Source organism: Thalassophryne amazonica, chromosome 10 (genome assembly GCF_902500255.1).
Source record: "Thalassophryne amazonica chromosome 10, fThaAma1.1, whole genome shotgun sequence".
Taxonomy (NCBI): Eukaryota; Metazoa; Chordata; class Actinopteri; order Batrachoidiformes; family Batrachoididae; genus Thalassophryne; species Thalassophryne amazonica.
Window position 1 is genome coordinate 109413806 of NC_047112.1, and position 24112 is coordinate 109437917.

The following is a 24112-nucleotide window of genomic DNA, read 5'->3' on the forward strand; positions in this document are numbered from 1 at the left end:
AAAATCTCATTTTTTGTCACCTTCCTAAAATAGCTAAACCTAGGCCCACCCTTACCGACTCCGAAAAACTCATCCACACCTTTGTCTCCTCCATACTGGACTACTGCAATGCCCTTCTCATTGGGATTCCTGGCAAGAATATACAAAGATTTCAGTTGTCAATAACAGCGCCACCAGGGTCCTGATGAGAGTGCAGAAGCATGAGCACATCACTCCCATCCTCCGTTCACTTCATTGGCTTCCCATTTCTGCCCAGATAACATACAAAATTTCACTGCATACTTTTCAATGTTTATACGGTAATGCCCCATCATACCTCAAAGAACTTCTCACCCTTCCATGTCCTGTACATTCTCTTTGCTCCTCCAACACTTACCTTCTTCTCACTCCCAGGACTGTATCCCGCACCACCTTCTTCTGCGCAGCCCCTCAATGTGGAATGCCCTGCCTCCTCATCTGAGGGCTCCACAGACCATGGAATCTTTTAAAAAAAGGGCCTTAAAGCTTTTGTTTTTACCCAATGTTTTAATTTATTTAAAAATTTTTACTTCCCCTATTGTTTTAATGATTGTTTTAATCTGCCTTCTTTTTACATCCTCCAAGGCCGTAATAAAATCATTGCCATTTATTTATTTATTTGTCTGTCTGTGTGTCTTTTAGCAAAATTACGTCAAAACTACTGCAAAACTCTTGACAAAATTTTCACCACAGATAGAAAGACTCCATGAAATTTTGGAGGTGATCCAAATCCGAATCCAGATTCTGGATCAAGTTTCACTTTATATAGGCTTTGAAGGATTACTGTTAAGGTGCCCTGACACGAGCATGTTTTTGATGTGTTGTGCTGGAGATTAAACTCGTCTTTAACGGGTGCAGACAGGACGCCAGAGGGGCGCATGTGCGTGATATTGTGCACAGAGAATTTTAAAATGTTCAAAAAATCTTTCACACACAAATGTCATGCTATATGCCGTGATCTAATCTCCAACAAGACGTGCAGCTCGTCAAGTGGAGTAAACAAGCAGTGAATAGAGTGAGTGGTGATGTCAGCGGATCGCATCAGAGCACAGCTCGTCTGGAGGATTATAACAAGAAGTTAAATCTGTTATAAACATAAAAATAAATACTTTAACAGCTGCACACAAGAAGGAAAAAACAAGCAACTGTTTTATCAAGGCATGACAATGTAAACAAGTTAAATAATTACCTTTTTAGGCGGCTCAAAATGCTTTCAGCAGCTTGTTAGGCATGCGCGTGTGCTCCAGCTGCAGCCTCCTCTGTGATTCAGGAAGTAATTAGAGCCGTTTTCAATGGCCAATTTGCAGAAAAAAATGATTAATCCGCCACAAAATTATTATTTATAATACGCAGCATCCAGCACAGAGCGTGTGGCAGCCAGTGGAACAAAGAACGGCGTCCAACTATGAACACAGTGGGTGGGATCGTCATGACACAGGTCATGTTGTTGCATGAATCAAAAACATGCTCATGTCAGGGCACCTTGCGAGTGATTACGTCAAAACTACTGCACAGATTTTGACAAAATTTTCAACACAGATACGTATTAGGCCATGGAAGACTCCATGTTATGTTGAAGGTGATCTAGATTCTGGATCAAGTTGTTGTGTGGGCCGCCGAAGAGGAGGTACTGCTGGCCCACCACCACAAGATGGCGCCCTGCTTGAAGTGCGGGCTTCAAGCACGAGAGGGCGTCGGAGCGACCAGGAGTGACAGCTGTCACACATCATCCGTACCAGCTGTCACTCATCCACTACTCATCACCACCACCATAAAGGCCGGACTGCAACTCCACCTCCCCGCCGAGAAATCAACTACCATTCAGGTAATTTTCTCTGCTGACTCAAAACATTGAGTAATAATCTGGCATTTGGTGTGATCAGCGACGGCTTCGCTTCACACCCCAACCAGATAAGTGGTTAGACAGGAGCTGCACGAGTGTGTGTTTGGAGGTGGAGGTGCTCCCTCCTTACTGAATACAGACTGTGGGATTACTGATTGTGCGACCTCACACTCATCAGGACTGTCTCTGTTCTCTGCCAGCAGTACCGGATCTGACTGCTGAAGACAGCGGCCACCTGGGGCGCAGGGCTTGGCGGCTCCGGTGTTCTTCAGCTCCGTTGGCAGTGGAAGCTGTGTGGATCCGGCTCCTTCTCTCGCCAGGCGTCTTCTATCGTCGAGCCTGCCCACACGTCACCTGGTGTATGATTGACAGTCACTATATTGTTATTGTCTGTACGTCGTTGTGTGGTTCACAACATTAAATTGTTACTTTTGGCTTATCCATTGTCCATTCATTTACGCCCCCTGTTGTGGGTCCGTGTCATGACACTTTCACAACAGGATTTCTCGGCCAGCGTCATGGATCCTAAGGGGCGTCAACCATCGCTTGAACAGCCAATGGAAGAGCGAGGTGCACAGGCGCCAGCAGGAGGCGTGTTGGGTGAGCTGCAGCACATCTTAACCGCCTTTACCACTCGGTTGGACTTAGTTACCGAGCAGAGCAGTGTTCTCAATCGTAGGATGGAGGCTCTCACCGCCCAGGTAGAAGCGCATGCTCAGGGCGCTGCTGCAGCACCTCCTCCTGTTGACAGTGTGCCAGAAACAGACATTCCGCTGGTCGTTCAACGAACGCCCCCACCTTCCCCTGAAGCATACATAAGCCCTCCGGAGCCGTACGGAGGCTGTGTGGAGACGTGTGCGGACTTCTTGATGCAGGGCTCGCTCGTCTTTTCACAGCGTCCCGTCATGTACGCAGCAGACGCTAGCCGGGTGGCTTATGTGATCAATTTGCTTCGAGGAGAGGCACGCGCCTGGGCTACGGCGCTTTGGGAGCAGAATTCACGGCTCCTAACGGTTTACACTGAGTTTGTGAGGGAGTTCCGACAGGTGTTCGACCACCATCATAGAGGCGAGACCGCTTCAAGTGTGCTGCTGTCGATACGGCAGGGGCGTCGGAGCGCAGCGAAGTATCATCAATCAATCAATTTTTTATATAGCGCCAAATCACAACAAACAGTTGCCCCAAGGCGCTTTATATTGTAAGGCAAGGCCATACAATAATTATGTAAAACCCCAACGGTCAAAACGACCCCCTGTGAGCAGCACTTGGCTACAGTGGGAAGGAAAAACTCCCTTTTAACAGGAAGAAACCTCCAGCAGAACCAGGCTCAGGGAGGGGCAGTCTTCTGCTGGGACTGGTTGGGGCTGAGGGAGAGAACCAGGAAAAAGACATGCTGTGGAGGGGAGCAGAGATCGATCACTAATGATTAAATGCAGAGTGGTGCATACAGAGCAAAAAGAGAAAGAAACAGTGCATCATGGGAACCCCCCAGCAGTCTACGTCTATAGCAGCATAACTAAGGGATGGTTCAGGGTCACCTGATCCAGCCCTAACTATAAGCTTTAGCAAAAAGGAAAGTTTAAGCCTAATCTTAAAAGTAGAGAGGGTGTCTGTCTCCCTGATCTGAATTGGGAGCTGGTTCCACAGGAGAGGAGCCTGAAAGCTGAAGGCTCTGCCTCCCATTCTACTCTTACAAACCCTAGGAACTACAAGTAAGCCTGCAGTCTGAGAGCGAAGCGCTCTATTGGGGTGATATGGTACTACGAGGTCCCTAAGATAAGATGGGACCTGATTATTCAAAACCTTATAAGTAAGAAGAAGAATTTTAAATTCTATTCTAGAATTAACAGGAAGCCAATGAAGAGAGGCCAATATGGGTGAGATATGCTCTCTCCTTCTAGTCCCCGTCAGTACTCTAGCTGCAGCATTTTGAATTAACTGAAGGCTTTTTAGGGAACTTTTAGGACAACCTGATAATAATGAATTACAATAGTCCAGCCTAGAGGAAATAAATGCATGAATTAGTTTTTCAGCATCACTCTGAGACAAGACCTTTCTGATTTTAGAGATATTGCATAAATGCAAAAAAGCAGTCCTACATATTTGTTTAATATGCGCTTTGAATGACATATCCTGATCAAAAATGACTCCAAGATTTCTCACAGTATTACTAGAGGTCAGGGTAATGCCATCCAGAGTAAGGATCTGGTTAGACACCATGTTTCTAAGATTTGTGGGGCCAAGTACAATAACTTCAGTTTTATCTGAGTTTAAAAGCAGGAAATTAGAGGTCATCCATGTCTTTATGTCTGTAAGACAATCCTGCAGTTTAGCTAATTGGTGTGTGTCCTCTGGCTTCATGGATAGATAAAGCTGGGTATCATCTGCGTAACAATGAAAATTTAAGCAATACCGTCTAATAATACTGCCTAAGGGAAGCATGTATAAAGTGAATAAAATTGGTCCTAGCACAGAACCTTGTGGAACTCCATAATTAACTTTAGTCTGTGAAGAAGATTCCCCATTTACATGAACAAATTGTAATCTATTAGACAAATATGATTCAAACCACTGCAGCGCAGTGCCTTTAATACCTATGGCATGCTCTAAACTCTGTAATAAAATTTTATGGTCAACAGTATCAAAAGCAGCACTGAGGTCTAACAGAACAAGCACAGAGATGAGTCCACTGTCCGAGCCCATAAGAAGATAATTTGTAACCTTCACTAATGCTGTTTCTGTACTATGATGAATTCTAAAACCTGACTGAAACTCTTCAAATAGACCATTCCTCTGCAGATGATCAGTTAGCTGTTTTACAACTACCCTTTCAAGAATTTTTGAGAGAAAAGGAAGGTTGGAGATTGGCCTATAATTAGCTAAGATAGCAGGGTCAAGTGATGGCTTTTTAAGTAATGGTTTAATTACTGCCACCTTAAAAGCCTGTGGTACATAGCCAACTAACAAAGATAGATTCATCATATTTAAGATCGAAGCATTAAATAATGGTAGGGCTTCCTTGAGCAGCCTGGTAGGAATGGGGTCTAATAAACATGTTGATGGTTTGGATGAAGTAACTAATGAAAATAACTCAGACAGAACAACCGGAGAGAAAGAGTCTAACCAAATACCGGCATCACTGAAAGCAGCCAAAGATAACGATACGTCTTTGGGATGGTTATGAGTAATTTTTTCTCTAATAGTTAAAATTTTGTTAGCAAAGAAAGTCATGAAGTCATTACTAGTTAAAGTTAATGGAATACTCAGCTCAATAGAGCTCTGACTCTTTGTCAGCCTGGCTACAGTGCTGAAAAGAAACCTGGGGTTCTTATTTTCTTCAATTAGTGATGAGTAGAAAGATGTCCTAGCTTTACGGAGGGCTTTTTTATAGAGCAACAGACTCTTTTTCCAGGCTAAGTGAAGATCTTCTAAATTAGTGAGACGCCATTTCCTCTCCAACTTACGGGTTATCTGCTTTAAGCTACAAGTTTGTGAGTTATACCACGGAGTCAGACACTTCTGATTTAAAGCTCTCTTTTTCAGAGGAGCTACAGCATCCAAAGTTGTCTTCAATGAGGATGTAAAACTATTGACGAGATACTCTATCTCCCTTACAGAGTTTAGGTAGCTACTCTGCACTGTGTTGGTATATGGCATTAGAGAACATAAAGAAGGAATCATATCCTTAAACCTAGTTACAGCGCTTTCTGAAAGACTTCTAGTGTAATGAAACTTATTCCCCACTGCTGGGTAGTCCATCAGAGTAAATGTAAATGTTATTAAGAAATGATCAGACAGAAGGGAGTTTTCAGGGAATACTGTTAAGTCTTCTATTTCCATACCATAAGTCAGAACAAGATCTAAGATATGATTAAAGTGGTGGGTGGACTCATTTACTTTTTGAGCAAAGCCAATAGAGTCTAATAATAGATTAAATGCAGTGTTGAGGCTGTCATTCTCAGCATCTGTGTGGATGTTAAAATCGCCCACTATAATTATCTTATCTGAGCTAAGCACTAAGTCAGACAAAAGGTCTGAAAATTCACAGAGAAACTCACAGTAACGACCAGGTGGACGATAGATAATAACAAATAAAACTGTTTTTTTGCAAGTATGCAGTCGACTTCCGCATCGCGGCAGCGCGAGCCGGCTGGAATGCTGTTGCGCTCCGCGCCGCCTTTGTAAACGGACTGTCTCTGGTCCTTAAGGAGCACCTGGTGGCGAAGGACGAGCCGCGGGATTTAGATGGGCTTATCGACCTGGTTATACGGTTAGACAACCGATTAACAGAACACCGACGGGAGCGAGACGAAGGGCGTGGTCAAGCACAAGCTGTCCCTCTTCCTCCCGGGTCCGAAAGGGAGCCGTCTTCCCCAAGCTCCACTGCCAGGGCTCTCCACGTGACAACAGCTCCCCTTGCTGATGTTGCTAGGGAAACGAGCAGGGCCAAAAAACGATCAGATCAGAGACAAAGGAGGCTGATCCGTGGAGAGTGTTTTCTCTGCAGGTCTACCGAGCACACACAGAGAGAATGCCCCAAACGGTCAAAACAGCAGCACTCGTCCTTAGAGACTGGGCTAAGGGTGGGTCATAACACGCACGCGGGGGAACCCCGAAAATCAGCACGAATCCCAGTCACAATCCTTTGTGAGGATTTAACCCTTCACGCCCCAGCACTTATAGACACGGGGTCAGAAGGGAATCTGCTGGACAGCAGATGGGTAAAGGAAGTAGGGCTCCCTCTGGTGGCTCTGCCTTCCCCTGTGAAGGTACGAGCACTAGATGGCACTCTTCTTCCATTAATCACACACCAGACACAGCCAGTGACTTTGGTGGTGTCTGGGAATCACAGGGAGGAGATTGTGTTTTATGTAACACCTTCTACCTCCCGAGTGATTTTGGGTTTTCCATGGGTGTTAAAACACAATCCCCGGATTGATTGGCCGTCTGGCGTTGTGGTTCAGTGGAGCGAAACCTGCCACCGGGAGTGTTTAGGATCCTCGGTTCCACCCGGTGTGACAGCTAAGGAGGAGGTTTTAGTCCCCTCCAATCTGGCGGTGGTGCCAGCCGAGTACCACGACCTTGCTGACGTCTTCAGCAAGGATCTGGCACTCACGCTGCCCCCGCACCGTCCGTATGATTGTGCCATTGATTTGATACCGGGCGCTGAGTACCCATCCAGCAGGCTGTACAACCTCTCATGTCTGGAACGCGAATCAATGGAGACCTACATCCGGGACTCGTTAGCTGCCGGGTTGATCCGGAACTCCATCTCCCCGATGGGTGCTGGTTTCTTATTTTGCTTGCCTCTACTGGTGGTTGGCTCTCACTGCGGTATTGTATCACTTCCTGTTCCGGAGCACAGCGGTGTTTTTCTGTATCTGTTAGCTGTTTAATCTGCGCAGTTAGATTGATCTAGTTATCTAGATTACGATTTGTTTCCCAGTGTAATCTTTACGTGCCTTAACTAAAGCACTCCTTCTGCTGAATCACCTCTAAATTATTTACACATTATTCACTTTGCGTGTTTTTAGGAATCCGCTAGCTTAGCGTAGCTACTAGCTCTTAGCCGATTTAGAATGGCGGCTTCTCCTGTCTCTCCCGCACTTTTCTGCTCTGGGTGTGAAATGTTTAGTTATTCCTCGGCCTCCTTTAGCAGTAACGGTACTTGTAATAATTGTAGCTTATTCGTAGCTTTGAAGGCCAGGCTGGGCGAATTGGAGACTCGGCTCCGCACCGTGGAAAATTCTACAGCTAGCCAGGCCCCTGTAGTCGGTGCGGACCAAGGTAGCTTAGCCGCCGTTAGTTCCCCCCTGGCAGATCCCGAGCAGCCGGGAAAGCAGGCTGACTGGGTGACTGTGAGGAGGAAGCGTAGCCCTAAACAGAAGCCCCGTGTACACCGCCAACCCGTTCACATCTCTAACCGTTTTCCCCACTCGACGACACACCCGCCGAGGATCAAACTCTGGTTATTGGCGACTCTGTTTTGAAAAATGTGAAGTTAGCGACACCAGCAACCATAGTCAATTGTCTTCCGGGGGCCAGAGCAGGCGACATTGAAGGAAATTTGAAACTGCTGGCTAAGGCTAAGCGTAAATTTGGTAAGATTGTAATTCACGTCGGCAGTAATGATACCCGGTTACGCCAATCGGAGGTCACTAAAATTAACATTAAATCGGTGTGTAACTTTGCAAAAACAATGTCGGACTCTGTAGTTTTCTCTGGGCCCATGATCTCCTTGAATTGCTGGCTGTCTGAGTGGTGTCCAAAAAATGAGGTGGGCTTCATAGATAATTGGCAAAGCTTCTGGGGAAAACCTGGTCTTGTTAGGAGAGACGGCATCCATCCCACTTTGGATGGAGCAGCTCTCATTTCTAGAAATCTGGCCAATTTTCTTAAATCCTCCAAACCGTGACTATCCAGGGTTGGGACCAGGAAGCAGAGTTGTAGTCTTACACACCTCTCTGCAGCTTCTCTCCCCCTGCCATCCCCTCATTACCCCATCCCCGTAGAGACGGTGCCTGCTCCCAGACTACCAATAACCAGCAAAAATCTATTTAAGCATAAAAATTCAAAAAGAAAAAATAATATAGCACCTTCAACTGCACCACAGACTAAAACAGTTAAATGTGGTCTATTAAACATTAGGTCTCTCTCTTCTAAGTCCCTGTTGGTAAATGATATAATAATTGATCAACATATTAATTTATTCTGCCTAACAGAAACCTGGTTACAGCAGGATGAATATGTTAGTTTAAATGAGTCAACACCCCCGAGTCACACTAACTGTCAGAATGCTCGTAGCACGGGCCGGGGCGGAGGATTAGCAGCAATCTTCCATTCCAGCTTATTAATTAATCAAAAACCCAGACAGAGCTTTAATTCATTTGAAAGCTTGTCTCTTAGTCTTGTCCATCCAAATTGGAAGTCCCAAAAACCAGTTTTATTTGTTATTATCTATCGTCCACCTGGTCGTTACTGTGAGTTTCTCTGTGAATTTTCAGACCTTTTGTCTGACTTAGTGCTTAGCTCAGATAAGATAATTATAGTGGGCGATTTAACATCCACACAGATGCTGAGAATGACAGCCTCAACACTGCATTTAATCTATTATTAGACTCTATTGGCTTTGCTCAAAAAGTAAATGAGTCCACCCACCACTTTAATCATATCTTAGATCTTGTTCTGACTTATGGTATGGAAAAAGAAGACTTAACAGTATTCCCTGAAAACTCCCTTCTGTCTGATCATTTCTTAATAACATTTACATTTACTCTGATGGACTACCCAGCAGTAGGGAATAAGTTTCATTACACTAGAAGTCTTTCAGAAAGCGCTGTAGCTAGGTTTAAGGATATGATTCCTTCTTTATGTTCTCTAATGCCATATACCAACACAGTGCAGAGTAGCTACCTAAACTCTGTAAGGGAGATAGAGTATCTCGTCAATAGTTTTACATCCTCATTGAAGACAACTTTGGATGCTGTAGCTCCTCTGAAAAAGAGAGCTTTAAATCAGAAGTGTCTGACTCCGTGGTATAACTCACAAACTCGTAGCTTAAAGCAGATAACCCGTAAGTTGGAGAGGAAATGGCGTCTCACTAATTTAGAAGATCTTCACTTAGCCTGGAAAAAGAGTCCTGTGGAACCAGCTCCCAATTCAGATCAGGGAGACAGACACCCTCTCTACTTTTAAGATTAGGCTTAAAACTTTCCTTTTTGCTAAAGCTTATAGTTAGGGCTGGATCAGGTGACCCTGAACCATCCCTTAGTTATGCTGCTATAGACGTAGACTGCTGGGGGGTTCCCATGATGCACTGTTTCTTTCTCTTTTTGCTCTGTATGCACCACTCTGCATTTAATCATTAGTGATCGATCTCTGCTCCCCTCCACAGCATGTCTTTTTCCTGGTTCTCTCCCTCAGCCCCAACCAGTCCCAGCAGAAGACTGCCCCTCCCTGAGCCTGGTTCTGCTGGAGGTTTCTTCCTGTTAAAAGGGAGTTTTTCCTTCCCACTGTAGCCAAGTGCTTGCTCACAGGGGGTCGTTTTGACCATTGGGGTTTTACATAATTATTGTATGGCCTTGCCTTACAATATAAAGCGCCTTGGGGCAACTGTTTGTTGTGATTTGGCGCTATATAAAAAAAATTGATTGATTGATTGATTGATTGATTATTTGTGGGCAAGAAGGACGGCGGACTCCATCCATGCATTGATTACAGGGGGCTGAACGAGATCACGGTTCGCAACCGATACCCGTTACCTCTGTTGGATTCAGTGTTCACGCCCCTGCATGGAGCCCAAATTTTCACAAAATTGGATCTTAGGAATGCTTATCACCTGGTTCGGATCCGGGAGGGAGACGAGTGGAAGACGGCATTTAAACACCCCGTTAGGTCACTTTGAGTACCTGGTCATGCCGTTCGGCCTCACCAATGCGCCCGCGACGTTCCAAGCATTGGTTAATGACGTCTTGCGGGACTTCCTGCATCGGTTTGTCTTCGTATATCTAGACGATATACTCATGTTTTCTCCGGATCCTGAGACCCATGTCAAGCATGTACGTCAGGTCCTACAGCGGTTGTTGGAGAACCGGCTGTTTGTGAAGGGCGAGAAGTGCGAGTTCCACCGCACTTCTTTGTCTTTCCTGGGGTTCATAATCTCCTCCAACTCCGTCGCCCCTGATCCGGCCAAGGTTGCGGCGGTGAGAGATTGGCCCCAACCAACGAACCGTAGGAAACTACAACAGTTCCTCGGTTTTGCAAATTTCTACCGGAGGTTCATCAAGGGCTACAGTCAGGTAGTTAGCCCCCTGACAGCCCTGACCTCCACAAAAGTCCCCTTCACCTGGTCGGATCGGTGCAAAGCCGCGTTTAGGGAGTTGAAACACCGGTTCTCGACTGCACCAGTTCTGGTGCAGCCCGATCCCAAGCGCCAGTTCGTAGTTGAAGTGGACGCCTCTGACTCAGGGATAGGAGCCGTGCTATCCCAGAGCGGGGAGTCCGACAAGGTTCTCCATCCATGTGCCTACTTTTCCCGCAGGTTGACCCCGGCTGAACGGAACTATGACGTCGGCAATCGGGAACTTCTTGCAGTGAAGGAGGCTCTTGAGGAGTGGAGACACCTGTTGGAGGGAGCATCGGTACCATTTACGGTTTTCACGGACCATCGGAACCTGGAGTACATCCGGACCGCGAAGCGTCTGAACCCCAGGCAAGCCCGCTGGTCGCTGTTCTTCGGGCGTTTTGACTTCCGGATCACCTACCGCCCCGGGACAAAAAAACCAACGATCTGACGCCCTGTCCCGGGTGCATGAAGAGGAGGTCAGGACCGAGCCATCAGACCCCCCTGACACCATCATCCCCGAGTCCACTGTCGTGGCCACCCTTACCTGGGACGTGGAGAAGACCGTCCGGGAGGCCCTGACATGGAGCCCGGACCCGGGGACAGGTCCGAAGGACAAGTTGTACGTCCCACCAGAGGCCAGGGCTGCGGTCCTTGACTTCTGTCACGGTTCCAAGCTCTCCTGTCATCCAGGGGTGCGAAGGACCGTGGCAGTGGTCCGGCAGCGCTTCTGGTGGGCGTCTATGGAAGCCGACGTCCGGGAGTATGTCCAGGCCTGCACCACCTGTGCCAGGGGCAAAGCCGACCACCGCAAGGCCCAAGGCCTCCTCCAGCCTCTGCCCGTGCTTCGTCGCCCCTGGTCTCATATTGGCCTGGACTTTGTCACGGGCCTCCCACCGTCCCAGGGCAATACCACAATCTTAACGATAGTGGACCGGTTCTCCAAGGCGGCCCACTTCATGGCCCTCCCGAAGCTCCCGACGGCCCAGGAGACTGCAGACCTCCTGGTCCACCACATCGTGCGTCTGCATGGGATTCCATCAGACATTGTCTCGGATCGTGGTCCTCAGTTCTCCTCCCAGGTCTGGAGAAGTTTCTGCAGGGAACTGGGGGCCACCGTCAGTCTCTCGTCTGGGTACCACCCCCAGACGAATGGGCAGGCAGAGCGGACGAACCAGGAACTGGAGCAGGTCCTCCGCTGCGTGACCTCCATGCACCCGATGGCCTGGAGTGACCACCTGGCCTGGATCGAGTATGCTCATAATAGCCAAGTCTCATCTGCCACCAGCCTCTCCCCGTTCGAGGTGTGTTTGGGGTACCAGCCCCCATTGTTTCCACTGGTGGAGGGAGAGGTCGGGGTGCCCTCGGTCCAGGCCCATCTGAGGAGGTGCCGTCGGGTGTGGCGTACCGCCCGCTCTGCCCTGCTCAGAGCCTGGACGAGGGCTAAGGCCCATGCAGACCGCCGGCGTTCCCTGGCCCCTGCATACCAGCCCGGGCAGGAGGTCTGGCTATCCACGAAGGACATCCCCCTGCAGGTGGAATCCCACAAACTCAAAGACAGGTACATTGGACCTTTTCCCATCCTCAAAGTCCTCAGTCCGGCCGCAGTGAAGCTGAAGCTGCCAGCTTCACTGCGGATACACCCCGTGTTTCATGTGTCCAGACTCAAGCCCTGCCATACCTCACCACTGTGTGCCCCGGGACCAGCGCCGCCTCCTGCCCGGATCATTGACGGGGAGCCCGCATGGACGGTACACCGGCTCCTGGACGTCCATCGAAAGGGCCGGGGGTTCCAGTATCTGGTGGACTGGGAGGGTTATGGCCCCGAAGAGCGCTCCTGGGTGAAGAGGAGCTTCATCCTGGACCCGGCCCTCCTGGCCGACTTCTACACCCGTCACCCGGACAAGCCTGGTCGGGCGCCAGGAGGCACCCGTTGAGGGGGAGGTCCTGTTGTGTGGGCCGCCGAAGAGGAGGTACTGCTGGCCCACCACCACAAGATGGCACCCTGCTTGAAGTGCGGGCTTCAAGCACGAGAGGGCGTCGGAGCGATCAGGAGTGACAGCTGTCACACACCATCCGTACCAGCTGTCACTCATCCACTACTCATCACCACCACCATAAAGGCCGGACTGCAACTCCACCTCCCCGCCGAGAAATCAACTACCATTCAGGTAATTTTCTCTGCTGACTCAAAACATTGAGTAATAATCTGAACTTCTTTGCAGCCGTTTTCCTGTGGTGTTGCCTTATCTGTGGATTGGCGTTTGGTGTGATCAGCGACGGCTTCGCTTCACACCCCAACCAGATAAGGAGATAAGGAGCTGCACGAGTGTGTGTTTGGAGGTGGAGGTGCTCCCTCCTTACTGAATACAGACTGTGGGATTACTGAGTGTGCGACCTCACACTCATCAGGACTGTCTCTGTTCTCTGCCAGCAGTACCGGGTCTGACTGCTGAAGACAGCGGCCACCTGGGGCACAGGGCTTGGCGGCTCCGGTGTTCTTCAGCTCCGTTGGCAGTGGAAGCTGTGTGGATCCGGCTCCTTCTCTCGCCAGGTGTCTTCTATCGTCGAGCCTGCCCACACGTCACCTGGTGTATGATTGACTATATTGTTATTGTCTGTACGTCGTTGTGTGGTTCACAACATTAAATTGTTACTTTTGGCTTATCCATTGTCTGTTCATTTACGCCCCCTGTTGTGGGTCCGTGTCACGACACTTTCACAACACAAGTTTCACTTTATATAGGCTTTGAAGGATTACGTCAAAAATACACCACAGATTCTCACCAAATTTTCACCATGGTCACATATTAGGCCAAGGAAGACTCCATTAAATTTTGGAGGTGATTCGGATCCGGATCCAAATTCTGGATCAAGATTCACTTTATATACGCTTTGAAGGAATATGTCAAAACTAATTCATGGATTATTACCAGATTTGCACTACAGATAGATATTAGGGCATGGAAAACTCCACTGCATTTTGGAGGTATCCGGAACCGGATTGGCGGACGTCAGCAATCTCTGATTGCTCTTATTGTTTCTGTTTTTATGGATCTTTCCTTTAAATTACAATAGCACTTTGAGATTTATTGTAAATGTAAAGTGCATTATAAATTATTTATTGTTATTACGTCCACCAAGGGCATAATAAAACTGTATGGAGTTTGACGAAATTTTCAACACAGATACATATTAGGTCATGCAAGAACTCGTTAAATTTTGGAGGTGATGTGGATCCGAATCCAGATTCTGGATCACTTCATATAGGCTTTCAAGGATTATGTCAAAATTACTTCACGGATTCTCAACAAATTTGCAACACAGATAGATATTAGCGCATAGAAGACTCCACTGAATTTTGGAGGTGATCTGGATCTGGATCCGGATTCTGGATCAAGATTTCCCTTTATATAGGATTTGAAGGATTACTTCAAAACTGCTTCTGGGCGGCTTTGCTTGAGCTGCTTTCCCCGCGACCCGACTCCGGATAAAGCGGAAGAAAATGGATGGATGGATGGATTCTCACTATATTTGCACCACTGATAGATATTAGGGCATGCAAGACTCCACTGAATTTTGAAGGTGATCCGGATCCACATTGGCGGATGTCAGAAATCTCTGTGTGCTGTTGTTGTTATGATTATGATTATGATTATTATTATGTTTGCTCAAAACATAATAATTAGAAAGCTCCGATTGGTGTTCAGTAAGTAAAAACTTACTGAACAGCTCACGTAAATAATTAACCCCGTGTACATTTTTTTTAGTTTGATTTATGAAAGGAAAAAGCTTCCAGGCCTTGTTATTGTGCTGACATCCTGAGGCAGTGTCTATGCTTTTTGCACAATACCCAGATAATCTTACAATTACACAAGAATCCTGAGGCAGAGGGTGTGGACCTTCATGAAGGACCAGTCTCTGTAACACGCTCTCACAGTCCCATAGCTTGGAGGCATGTCTTACTATAGCCACAGCCAAGAATAAGGCCTCTCAAGATAGATTTACACACAAATAAAACCAATGTAATCTCAGCCCACATGCGAACAATAGCTGATTACGCTATGTACATTCAGTGCTCAGATTAAATGGACTCAATTTCCTACGTACCATTTAAACCTATTCTAAAGTGCAAACACATTCAAACCACATCAAGTGATGGAAAAAGCTGAAATGGCCACTGAAAAACCATTTTCAAGCACTCAGTGCACACTCTTCACTGCCGAAGCCTTTTCATCAAACAATCTGGATAAAGTTTTTATTAAATGTTTCTAGTTTGGAATCATAAGTGAGTAATATCCAAGCAGTAACACTACAAGTTAAAATTAGAATTTTGTAATTATTCGACATTTTTAATCCTCGCCCATTCCCAGAAAGCACAATTGTCAATATAAAAGTAATTGTGAGTAATTTTAATATCTTACTAATTATGACGTCCACCAAGGATGTAATAAAATCATTGGCGCTGTCTTTTAGCAAGATTACATCAAGACTACTGCACAGATCTTGACAAAATTTGCACCACAGATAGGAATTAGGACATGGAAAACTCAGTTAAATTTTGGGGGAGATCCAGATCCGGATCCAGATTCCGGATCAAGTTTCACTTTATATAGGCTTTGAAGGATTACTGCTATGATTACTACTAGCATACATTACATCAAAACTACTGCACGGATTAACACCAAATTTGCACCAAAGATATATTAAACATGCAGATCCACCTCTGATTTGCTGTGGCAACCCCAAGTGCAAAACAAGGGAGCAACTGAAGAGACTTACTATAGATATTAGGGCATGGAAGACTTCACTGATTTTTGGAGGTGATCCAGATCCAGATCCGGATTCTGGATCATGGTTTCCCTTTCAAAACAGATACATATTAGGCCATGGAAGACTCCATTATATGTTGGAGGTGATCCGAATCCGGATTCTGGGTCAAGTTTCACTTTATCAAATCAAATCAAACTTTATTTGTATAGCACTTTACAACAGTAACCACTGAACCCAAGTGCTTTACATGAATACATAAAATCAATAACAATAAAACAACAAAACAACCATCATAATAAGACTCTATGTACTAAAAGCAATTCTGAACAAATAAGTTTTTAACTTAGCTTTGAACAGAGACAAGGTACTGATCGGGCGCAACTCAAGGGGCAAAGAATTCCAAAGTCTAGACCCAACCACAACAAAAGAGAGGTCACCCCACTACCTGCTTTTGGTCCTAGGGACCTCGAGCTGATGCTTTAGCTTTAAAAACAAATATTAAGAGTTTAAAATCAATCCTAAAATGGACTGGAAGCCAGTGGAGAGTGGACAAAACCGGATTGATATGACTATGTTTGCCAGTGTTTGTCAGAAGGTGGGCTGCAGCATTTTGAACCATCTGCAGACGTTGAAGAATGCTCTGGTTGACACCCACATACACTGCATTACAGTAGTCAATCCAGGAGCTAATAAAGGCATGCAAAGCCTTTTCAAGGTCTGTCTGTGAAAGAAAAGGTTTAACTTTAGACAGAAGACGAAGCTGAAAAAACCTGGCTTTCAGTACACAGTCAATTTGCTTGTCAAATTTTAAAAACTCGTCAAATTTGACACCCAGGTTCCTTACAGTAGACTGACGGTAATGAGCAAGATCACCTAAATCAGGTAACACATCACCCGGTTTGCAGCCAAACAAAATGCATTCAGTCTTGCTCTGATTGAGATGTAAAAAATGGGTCAAATGGGTCATTACATCAAAACTACTTCACAGATTCTCACCAAATTTGTACCACAGATAGATATTAGGGGATGGAAGACTCCACTGAATTCTGGAGGTGATCCAGATCCAGATCTGGATTCTGGATCAAGATATCCCTTTATATAGGCTTTGAAGGATTTCTTCCAAACTAATTCACTGATTCTCACCAAATTTGCACCACAAATAAATATCAGGACATGGAAGATTCCACTGAATTTTGGAGGTGATCTGGATCTGGATTCTGGATTAAGATTACACTTTATATAGGCTTTGAAGGATTACATCAAAATGAAACAGATTTTCACCAAATTTTTATCCCGTATTGGTGTTAGGCCTTGGAAGACTTCATTAAATTTTGGAGATGATCTGATCCAGATCCGTATTCTGAGTATTTTCTGGGAGTGATCCGGATCAATATGCAGGTTCTGCAGCAGAAAGATACGACATCACGATGTAAAAACCAAAATCAGGAAGACACAATTTTCTTCCAGCTTGTCAATTAAATATCAATCAATCAATCAATCAATCAATCAATTTTTTTATATAGCGCCAAATCACAACAAACAGTTGCCCCAAGGCGCTTTATATTGTAAGGCAAGGCCATACAATAATTATGTAAAACCCCAACGGTCAAAATGACCCCCTGTGAGCAAGCACTTGGCTACAGTGGGAAGGAAAAACTCCCTTTTAACAGGAAGAAACCTCCAGCAGAACCAGGCTCAGGGAGGGGCAGTCCTCTGCTGGGACTGGTTGGGGCTGAGGGAGAGAACCAGGAAAAAGACATGCTGTGGAGGGGAGCAGAGATCGATCACTAATGATTAAATGCAGAGTGGTGCATACAGAGCAAAAAGAGAAAGAAACAGTGCATCATGGGAACCCCCCAGCAGTCTACGTCTATAGCAGCATAACTAAGGGATGGTTCAGGGTCACCTGATCCAGCCCTAACTATAAGCTTTAGCAAAAAGGAAAGTTTTAAGCCTAATCTTAAAAGTAGAGAGGGTGTCTGTCTCCCTGATCTGAATTGGGAGCTGGTTCCACAGGAGAGGAGCCTGAAAGCTGAAGGCTCTGCCTCCCATTCTACTCTTACAAACCCTAGGAACTACAAGTAAGCCTGCAGTCTGAGAGCGAAGCGCTCTATTGGGGTGATATGGTACTACGAGGTCCCTAAGATAAGATGGGACCTGATTATTCAAAACCTTATAAGTAAGAAGAAGAATTTTAAATTCTATTCTAGAATTAACAGGAAGTCAATGAAGAGAGGCCAATATGGGTGAGAAATGCTCTCTCCTTCTAGTCCCCGTCAGTACTCTAGCTACAGCATTTTGAATTAACTGAAGGCTTTTTAGGGAACTTTTAGGACAACCTGATAATAATGAATTACAATAATAGGGGAGCACAGCGGTGTTTTGCTGTATCTGTTAATTTTGGCTCTCTGTTGGGACTGTTTACACAGAGACTGCTACCTGCTGCTTTGGACTTTGAACTAATAGTCTTTTTCAAGACTTTTTTACTTTTTTACCTTTTTATTTTTTTTTTATTTTTTTTTTTTTTTTTTTTTTTTTACTTTTTACTTGACTCTACTGGTGGTCGGCTCTCACTGCGGTATTGTATCACTTCTTGTTCCGGAGCACAGCGGTGTTTTTCTGTATCTGTTAGCTGTTTGATCTGCGCAGTTAGATTGATCTAGTTATCTAGATTACGATTTGTTTCCCAGTGTAATCTTTACGTGCCTTAACTAAAGCACTCCTTCTGCTGAATCACCTCTAAATTATTTACACATTATTCGCTTTGCGTGTTTTTAGGAATCCGCTAGCTTAGCGTAGCTACTAGCTCTTAGCCGATTTAGCATGGCGGCTTCTCCTGTCTCTCCCGCACTTTTCTGCTCTGGGTGTGAAATGTTTAGTTATTCCTCGGCCTCCCTTAGCAGTAATGGTACTTGTAATAAGTGTAGCTTATTCGTAGCTTTGGAGGCCAGGCTGGGCGAATTGGAGACTCGGCTCCGCACCGTGGAAAATTCTACAGCTAGCAAGGCCCCTGTAGTCGGTGCGGACCAAGGTAGCTTAGCCGCCGTTAGTTCCCCCCTGGCAGATCCCGAGCAGCCGGGAAAGCAGGCCGACTGGGTGACTGTGAGGAGGAAGCGTAGCCCTAAACAGAAGCCCCGTGTACACCGCCAACCCGTTCACATCTTTAACCGTTTTTCCCCACTCGACGATACACCCGCCGAGGATCAAACTCTGGTTATTGGCGACTCTGTTTTGAGAAATGTGAAGTTAGCGACACCAGCAACCATAGTCAATTGTCTTCCGGGGGCCAGAGCAGGCGACATTGAAGGAAATTTGAAACTGCTGGCTAAGGCTAAGCGTAAATTTGGTAAGATTGTAATTCACGTCGGCAGTAATGACACCCGGTTACGCCAATCGGAGGTCACTAAAATTAACATTGAATCGGTGTGTAACTTTGCAAAAACAATGTCGGACTCTGTAGTTTTCTCTGGGCCCCTCCCCAATCAGACCGGGAGTGACATGTTTAGCCGCATGTTCTCCTTGAATTGCTGGCTGTCTGAGTGGTGTCCAAAAAATGAGGTGGGCTTCATAGATAATTGGCAAAGCTTCTGGGGAAAACCTGGTCTTGTTAGGAGAGACGGCAGCCATCCCACTTTGGATGGAGCAGCTCTCATTTCTAGAAATCTGGCCAATTTTCTTAAATCCTCCAAACCGTGACTATCCAGGGTTGGGACCAGGAAGCAGAGTTGTAGTCTTACACACCTCTCTGCAGCTTCTCTCCCCCTGCCATCCCCTCATTACCCCATCCCCGTAGAGACGGTGCCTGCTCCCAGACTACCAATAACCAGCAAAATCTATTTAAGCATAAAAATTCAAAAAGAAAAAATAATATAGCGCCTTCAACTGCACCACAGACTAAAACAGTTAAATGTGGTCTATTAAACATTAGGTCTCTCTCTTCTAAGTCCCTGTTGGTAAATGATATAATAATTGATCAACATATTGATTTATTCTGCCTAACAGAAACCTGGTTACAGCAGGATGAATATGTTAGTTTAAATGAGTCAACACCCCCGAGTCACACTAACTGTCAGAATGCTCGTAGCACGGGCCGGGGTGGAGGATTAGCAGCAATCTTCCATTCCAGCTTATTAATTAATCCAAAACCCAGACAGAGCTTTAATTCATTTGAAAGCTTGTCTCTTAGTCTTGTCCATCCAAATTGGAAGTCCCAAAAACCAGTTTTATTTGTTATTATCTATCGTCCACCTGGTCGTTACTGTGAGTTTCTCTGTGAATTTTCAGACCTTTTGTCTGACTTAGTGCTTAGCTCAGATAAGATAATTATAGTGGGCGATTTTAACATCCACACAGATGCTGAGAATGACAGCCTCAACACTGCATTTAATCTATTATTAGACTCTATTGGCTTTGCTCAAAAAGTAAATGAGTCCACCCACCACTTTAATCATATCTTAGATCTTGTTCTGACTTATGGTATGGAAATAGAAGACTTAACAGTATTCCCTGATAACTCCCTTCTGTCTGATCATTTCTTAATAACATTTACATTTACTCTGATGGACTACCCAGCAGTGGGGAATAAGTTTCATTACACTAGAAGTCTTTCAGAAAGCGCTGTAACTAGGTTTAAGGATATGATTCCTTCTTTATGTTCTCTAATGCCATATACCAACACAGTGCAGAGTAGCTACCTAAACTCTGTAAGGGAGATAGAGTATCTCGTCAATAGTTTTACATCCTCATTGAAGACAACTTTGGATGCTGTAGCTCCTCTGAAAAAGAGAGCTTTAAATCAGAAGTGTCTGACTCCGTGGTATAACTCACAAACTCGTAGCTTAAAGCAGATAACCCGTAAGTTGGAGAGGAAATGGCGTCTCACTAATTTAGAAGATCTTCACTTAGCCTGGAAAAAGAGTCTGTTGCTCTATAAAAAAGCCCTTCGTAAAGCTAGGACATCTTTCTACTCATCACTAATTGAAGAAAATAAGAACAACCCCAGGTTTCTTTTCAGCACTGTAGCCAGGCTGACAAAGAGTCAGAGCTCTATTGAGCTGAGTATTCCATTAACTTTAACTAGTAATGACTTCATGACTTTCTTTGCTAACAAAATTTTAACTATTAGAGAAAAAATTACTCATAACCATCCCAAAGACGTATCGTTATCTTTGGCTGCTTTCAGTGATGCCGGTATTTGGTTAGACTCTTTCTCTCCGATTGTTCTGTCTGAGTTATTCTCATTAGTTACTTCATCCAAACCATCAACATGTTTATTAGACCCCATTCCTACCAGGCTGCTCAAGGAAGCCCTACCATTATTTAATGCTTCGATCTTAAATATGATCAATCTATCTTTGTTAGTTGGCTATGTACCACAGGCTTTTAAGGTGGCAGTAATTAAACCATTACTTAAAAAGCCATCACTTGACCCAGCTATCTTAGCTAATTATAGGCCAATCTCCAACCTTCCTTTTCTCTCAAAAATTCTTGAAAGGGTAGTTGTAAAACAGCTAACTGATCATCTGCAGAGGAATGGTCTATTTGAAGAGTTTCAGTCAGGTTTTAGAATTCATCATAGTACAGAAACAGCATTAGTGAAGGTTACAAATGATCTTCTTATGGCCTCGGACAGTGGACTCATCTCTGTGCTTGTTCTGTTAGATCTCAGTGCTGCTTTTGATACTGTTGACCATAAAATTTTATTACAGAGATTAGAGCATGCCATAGGTATTAAAGGCACTGCGCTGCGGTGGTTTGAATCATATTTGTCTAATAGATTACAATTTGTTCATGTAAATGGGGAATCTTCTTCACAGACTAAAGTTAATTATGGAGTTCCACAAGGTTCTGTGCTAGGACCAATTTTATTCACTTTATACATGCTTCCCTTAGGCAGTATTATTAGACGGTATTGCTTAAATTTTCATTGTTACGCAGATGATACCCAGCTTTATCTATCCATGAAGCCAGAGGACACACACCAATTAGCTAAACTGCAGGATTGTCTTACAGACATAAAGACATGGATGACCTCTAATTTCCTGCTTTTAAACTCAGATAAAACTGAAGTTATTGTACTTGGCCCCACAAATCTTAGAAACATGGTGTCTAACCAGATCCTTACTCTGGATGGCATTACCCTGACCTCTAGTAATACTGTGAGAAATCTTGGAGTCATTTTTGATCAGGATATGTCATTCAAAGTGCATATTAAACAAATATGTAGGACTGCTTTTTTGCATTTACGCAATATCTCTAAAATCAGAAAGGTCTTGTCTCAGAGTGATGCTGAAAAACTAATTCATGCATTTATTTCCTCTAGGCTGGACTATTGTAATTCATTATTATCAGGTTGTCCTAAAAGTTCCCTAAAAAGCCTTCAGTTAATTCAAAATGCTGCAGCTAGAGTACTGACGGGGACTAGAAGGAGAGAGCATATCTCACCCATATTGGCCTCTCTTCATTGGCTTCCTGTTAATTCTAGAATAGAATTTAAAATTCTTCTTCTTACTTATAAGGTTTTGAATAATCAGGTCCCATCTTATCTTAGGGACCTCGTAGTACCATATTACCCCAATAGAGCGCTTCGCTCTCAGACTGCAGGCTTACTTGTAGTTCCTAGGGTTTGTAAGAGTAGAATGGGAGGCAGAGCCTTCAGCTTTCAGGCTCCTCTCCTGTGGAACCAGCTCCCAATTCAGATCAGGGAGACAGACACCCTCTCTACTTTTAAGATTAGGCTTAAAACTTTCCTTTTTGCTAAAGCTTATAGTTAGGGCTGGATCAGGTGACCCTGAACCATCCCTTAGTTATGCTGCTATAGACGTAGACTGCTGGGGGGTTCCCATGATGCACTGTTTCTTTTCTTTTTGCTCTGTATGCACCACTCTGCATTTAATCATTAGTGATCGATCTCTGCTCCCCTCCACAGCATGTCTTTTTCCTGGTTCTCTCCCTCAGCCCCAACCAGTCCCAGCAGAAGACTGCCCCTCCCTGAGCCTGGTTCTGCTGGAGGTTTCTTCCTGTTAAAAGGGAGTTTTTCCTTCCCACTGTAGCCAAGTGCTTGCTCACAGGGGGTCGTTTTGACCGTTGGGGTTTTACATAATTATTGTATGGCCTTGCCTTACAATATAAAGCGCCTTGGGGCAACTGTTTGTTGTGATTTGGCGCTATATAAAAAAAATTGATTGATTGATTGATTGATAGTCCAGCCTAGAGGAAATAAATGCATGAATTAGTTTTTCAGCATCACTCTGAGACAAGACCTTTCTGATTTTAGAGATATTGCGTAAATGCAAAAAAGCAGTCCTACATATTTGTTTAATATGCGCTTTGAATGACATATCCTGATCAAAAATGACTCCAAGATTTCTCACAGTATTACTAGAGGTCAGGGTAATGCCATCCAGAGTAAGGATCTGGTTAGACACCATGTTTCTAAGATTTGTGGGGCCAAGTACAATAACTTCAGTTTTATCTGAGTTTAAAAGCAGGAAATTAGATGTTGCAATTATCATTGCAACATCTTGATCAGTCAGACCTTTCTGGATCAGTATGCAATTATTGCATTGTGTTGTGGAACCAGATCCAGGTAAACATCCGGGTCACGATGTGAATCATATGTCTTTTGTTTTGAGACCATGTCAACACTTGGTGGACATCAGAAAGGTCAGATTGCTCTTGTCGTGGCTGTTACATCTGGAATGTCATTTGAGAGCCTCCTGTGTGTGTAGTGTGTCTCAACAAGACCACTTTTGGGGAAGAGGGAATAAAGCCATCCAAACAGAAGAGATCATATATGTGAGAAAATGGTTAAACAGCATTTTATCCTCATCTTTTATCATTTTGATGATGGCATAGCTCCATTCACAAAATAAATATTCTGAAAATGTCCAGGATGTGCCAGGACTGGGACCACGACCTGCTCTGGATCTTTCACTCACACCTGTTTCTCATCTCTTGCTCATTACATCCTGTTTATAGCCTCTCTTTTCCCACTCCGCTCTGCCAGATCATTGTGCTTTTTTGCTTTTGCTTCCAGCCTGTCTTCATAGTTTTTGTCTTGATTGCCCTGCAGTGTTTATTGAACCCTCTGCCATTTTTTTGGGCTTTACCTTTTGCCTAATGCTGTGGTTACCGTTGCTGATTTTTGACTGCCTTTTTGTGTACCGAATCCTGCAAGTATATCCAGTAAAATGTTTTGAACATCAAACTCCTGTGTCAAAGCTCAGCATTTGTGTCCAGCCTTTTTGTGCTACAGATCCTTTTAGAACGATCTGGCTAAACATGGTCACAGCTGACTCTGAGCCATTTTGTTTGACAGTGCGCGCGCACAGTCAACAGTTGGCACAGCAAGAGGACAAGCTCACCATGCCTTCTGCTGGTTTTAGTGAACTGGCAAAATGAAAAGATACTGTTATGTGAGCTCCCAGGTTGGACAGCTTTTGTGGGGAGTCTGGTGATATCAGGCCTTTTATGACCCAGTGTAAGTTACACTTTGAAGTGAAGTCATCAATGTTTCCGTCTGATCGTACGAGGATAGCATTCATAATATCACACTTGACTGGACATGCAGCAGCCTGGGCAACAGCCGAATGGAGTCGGCGGATGGTTTCTTTCCAGTCTCTTGGCCTTTTTAC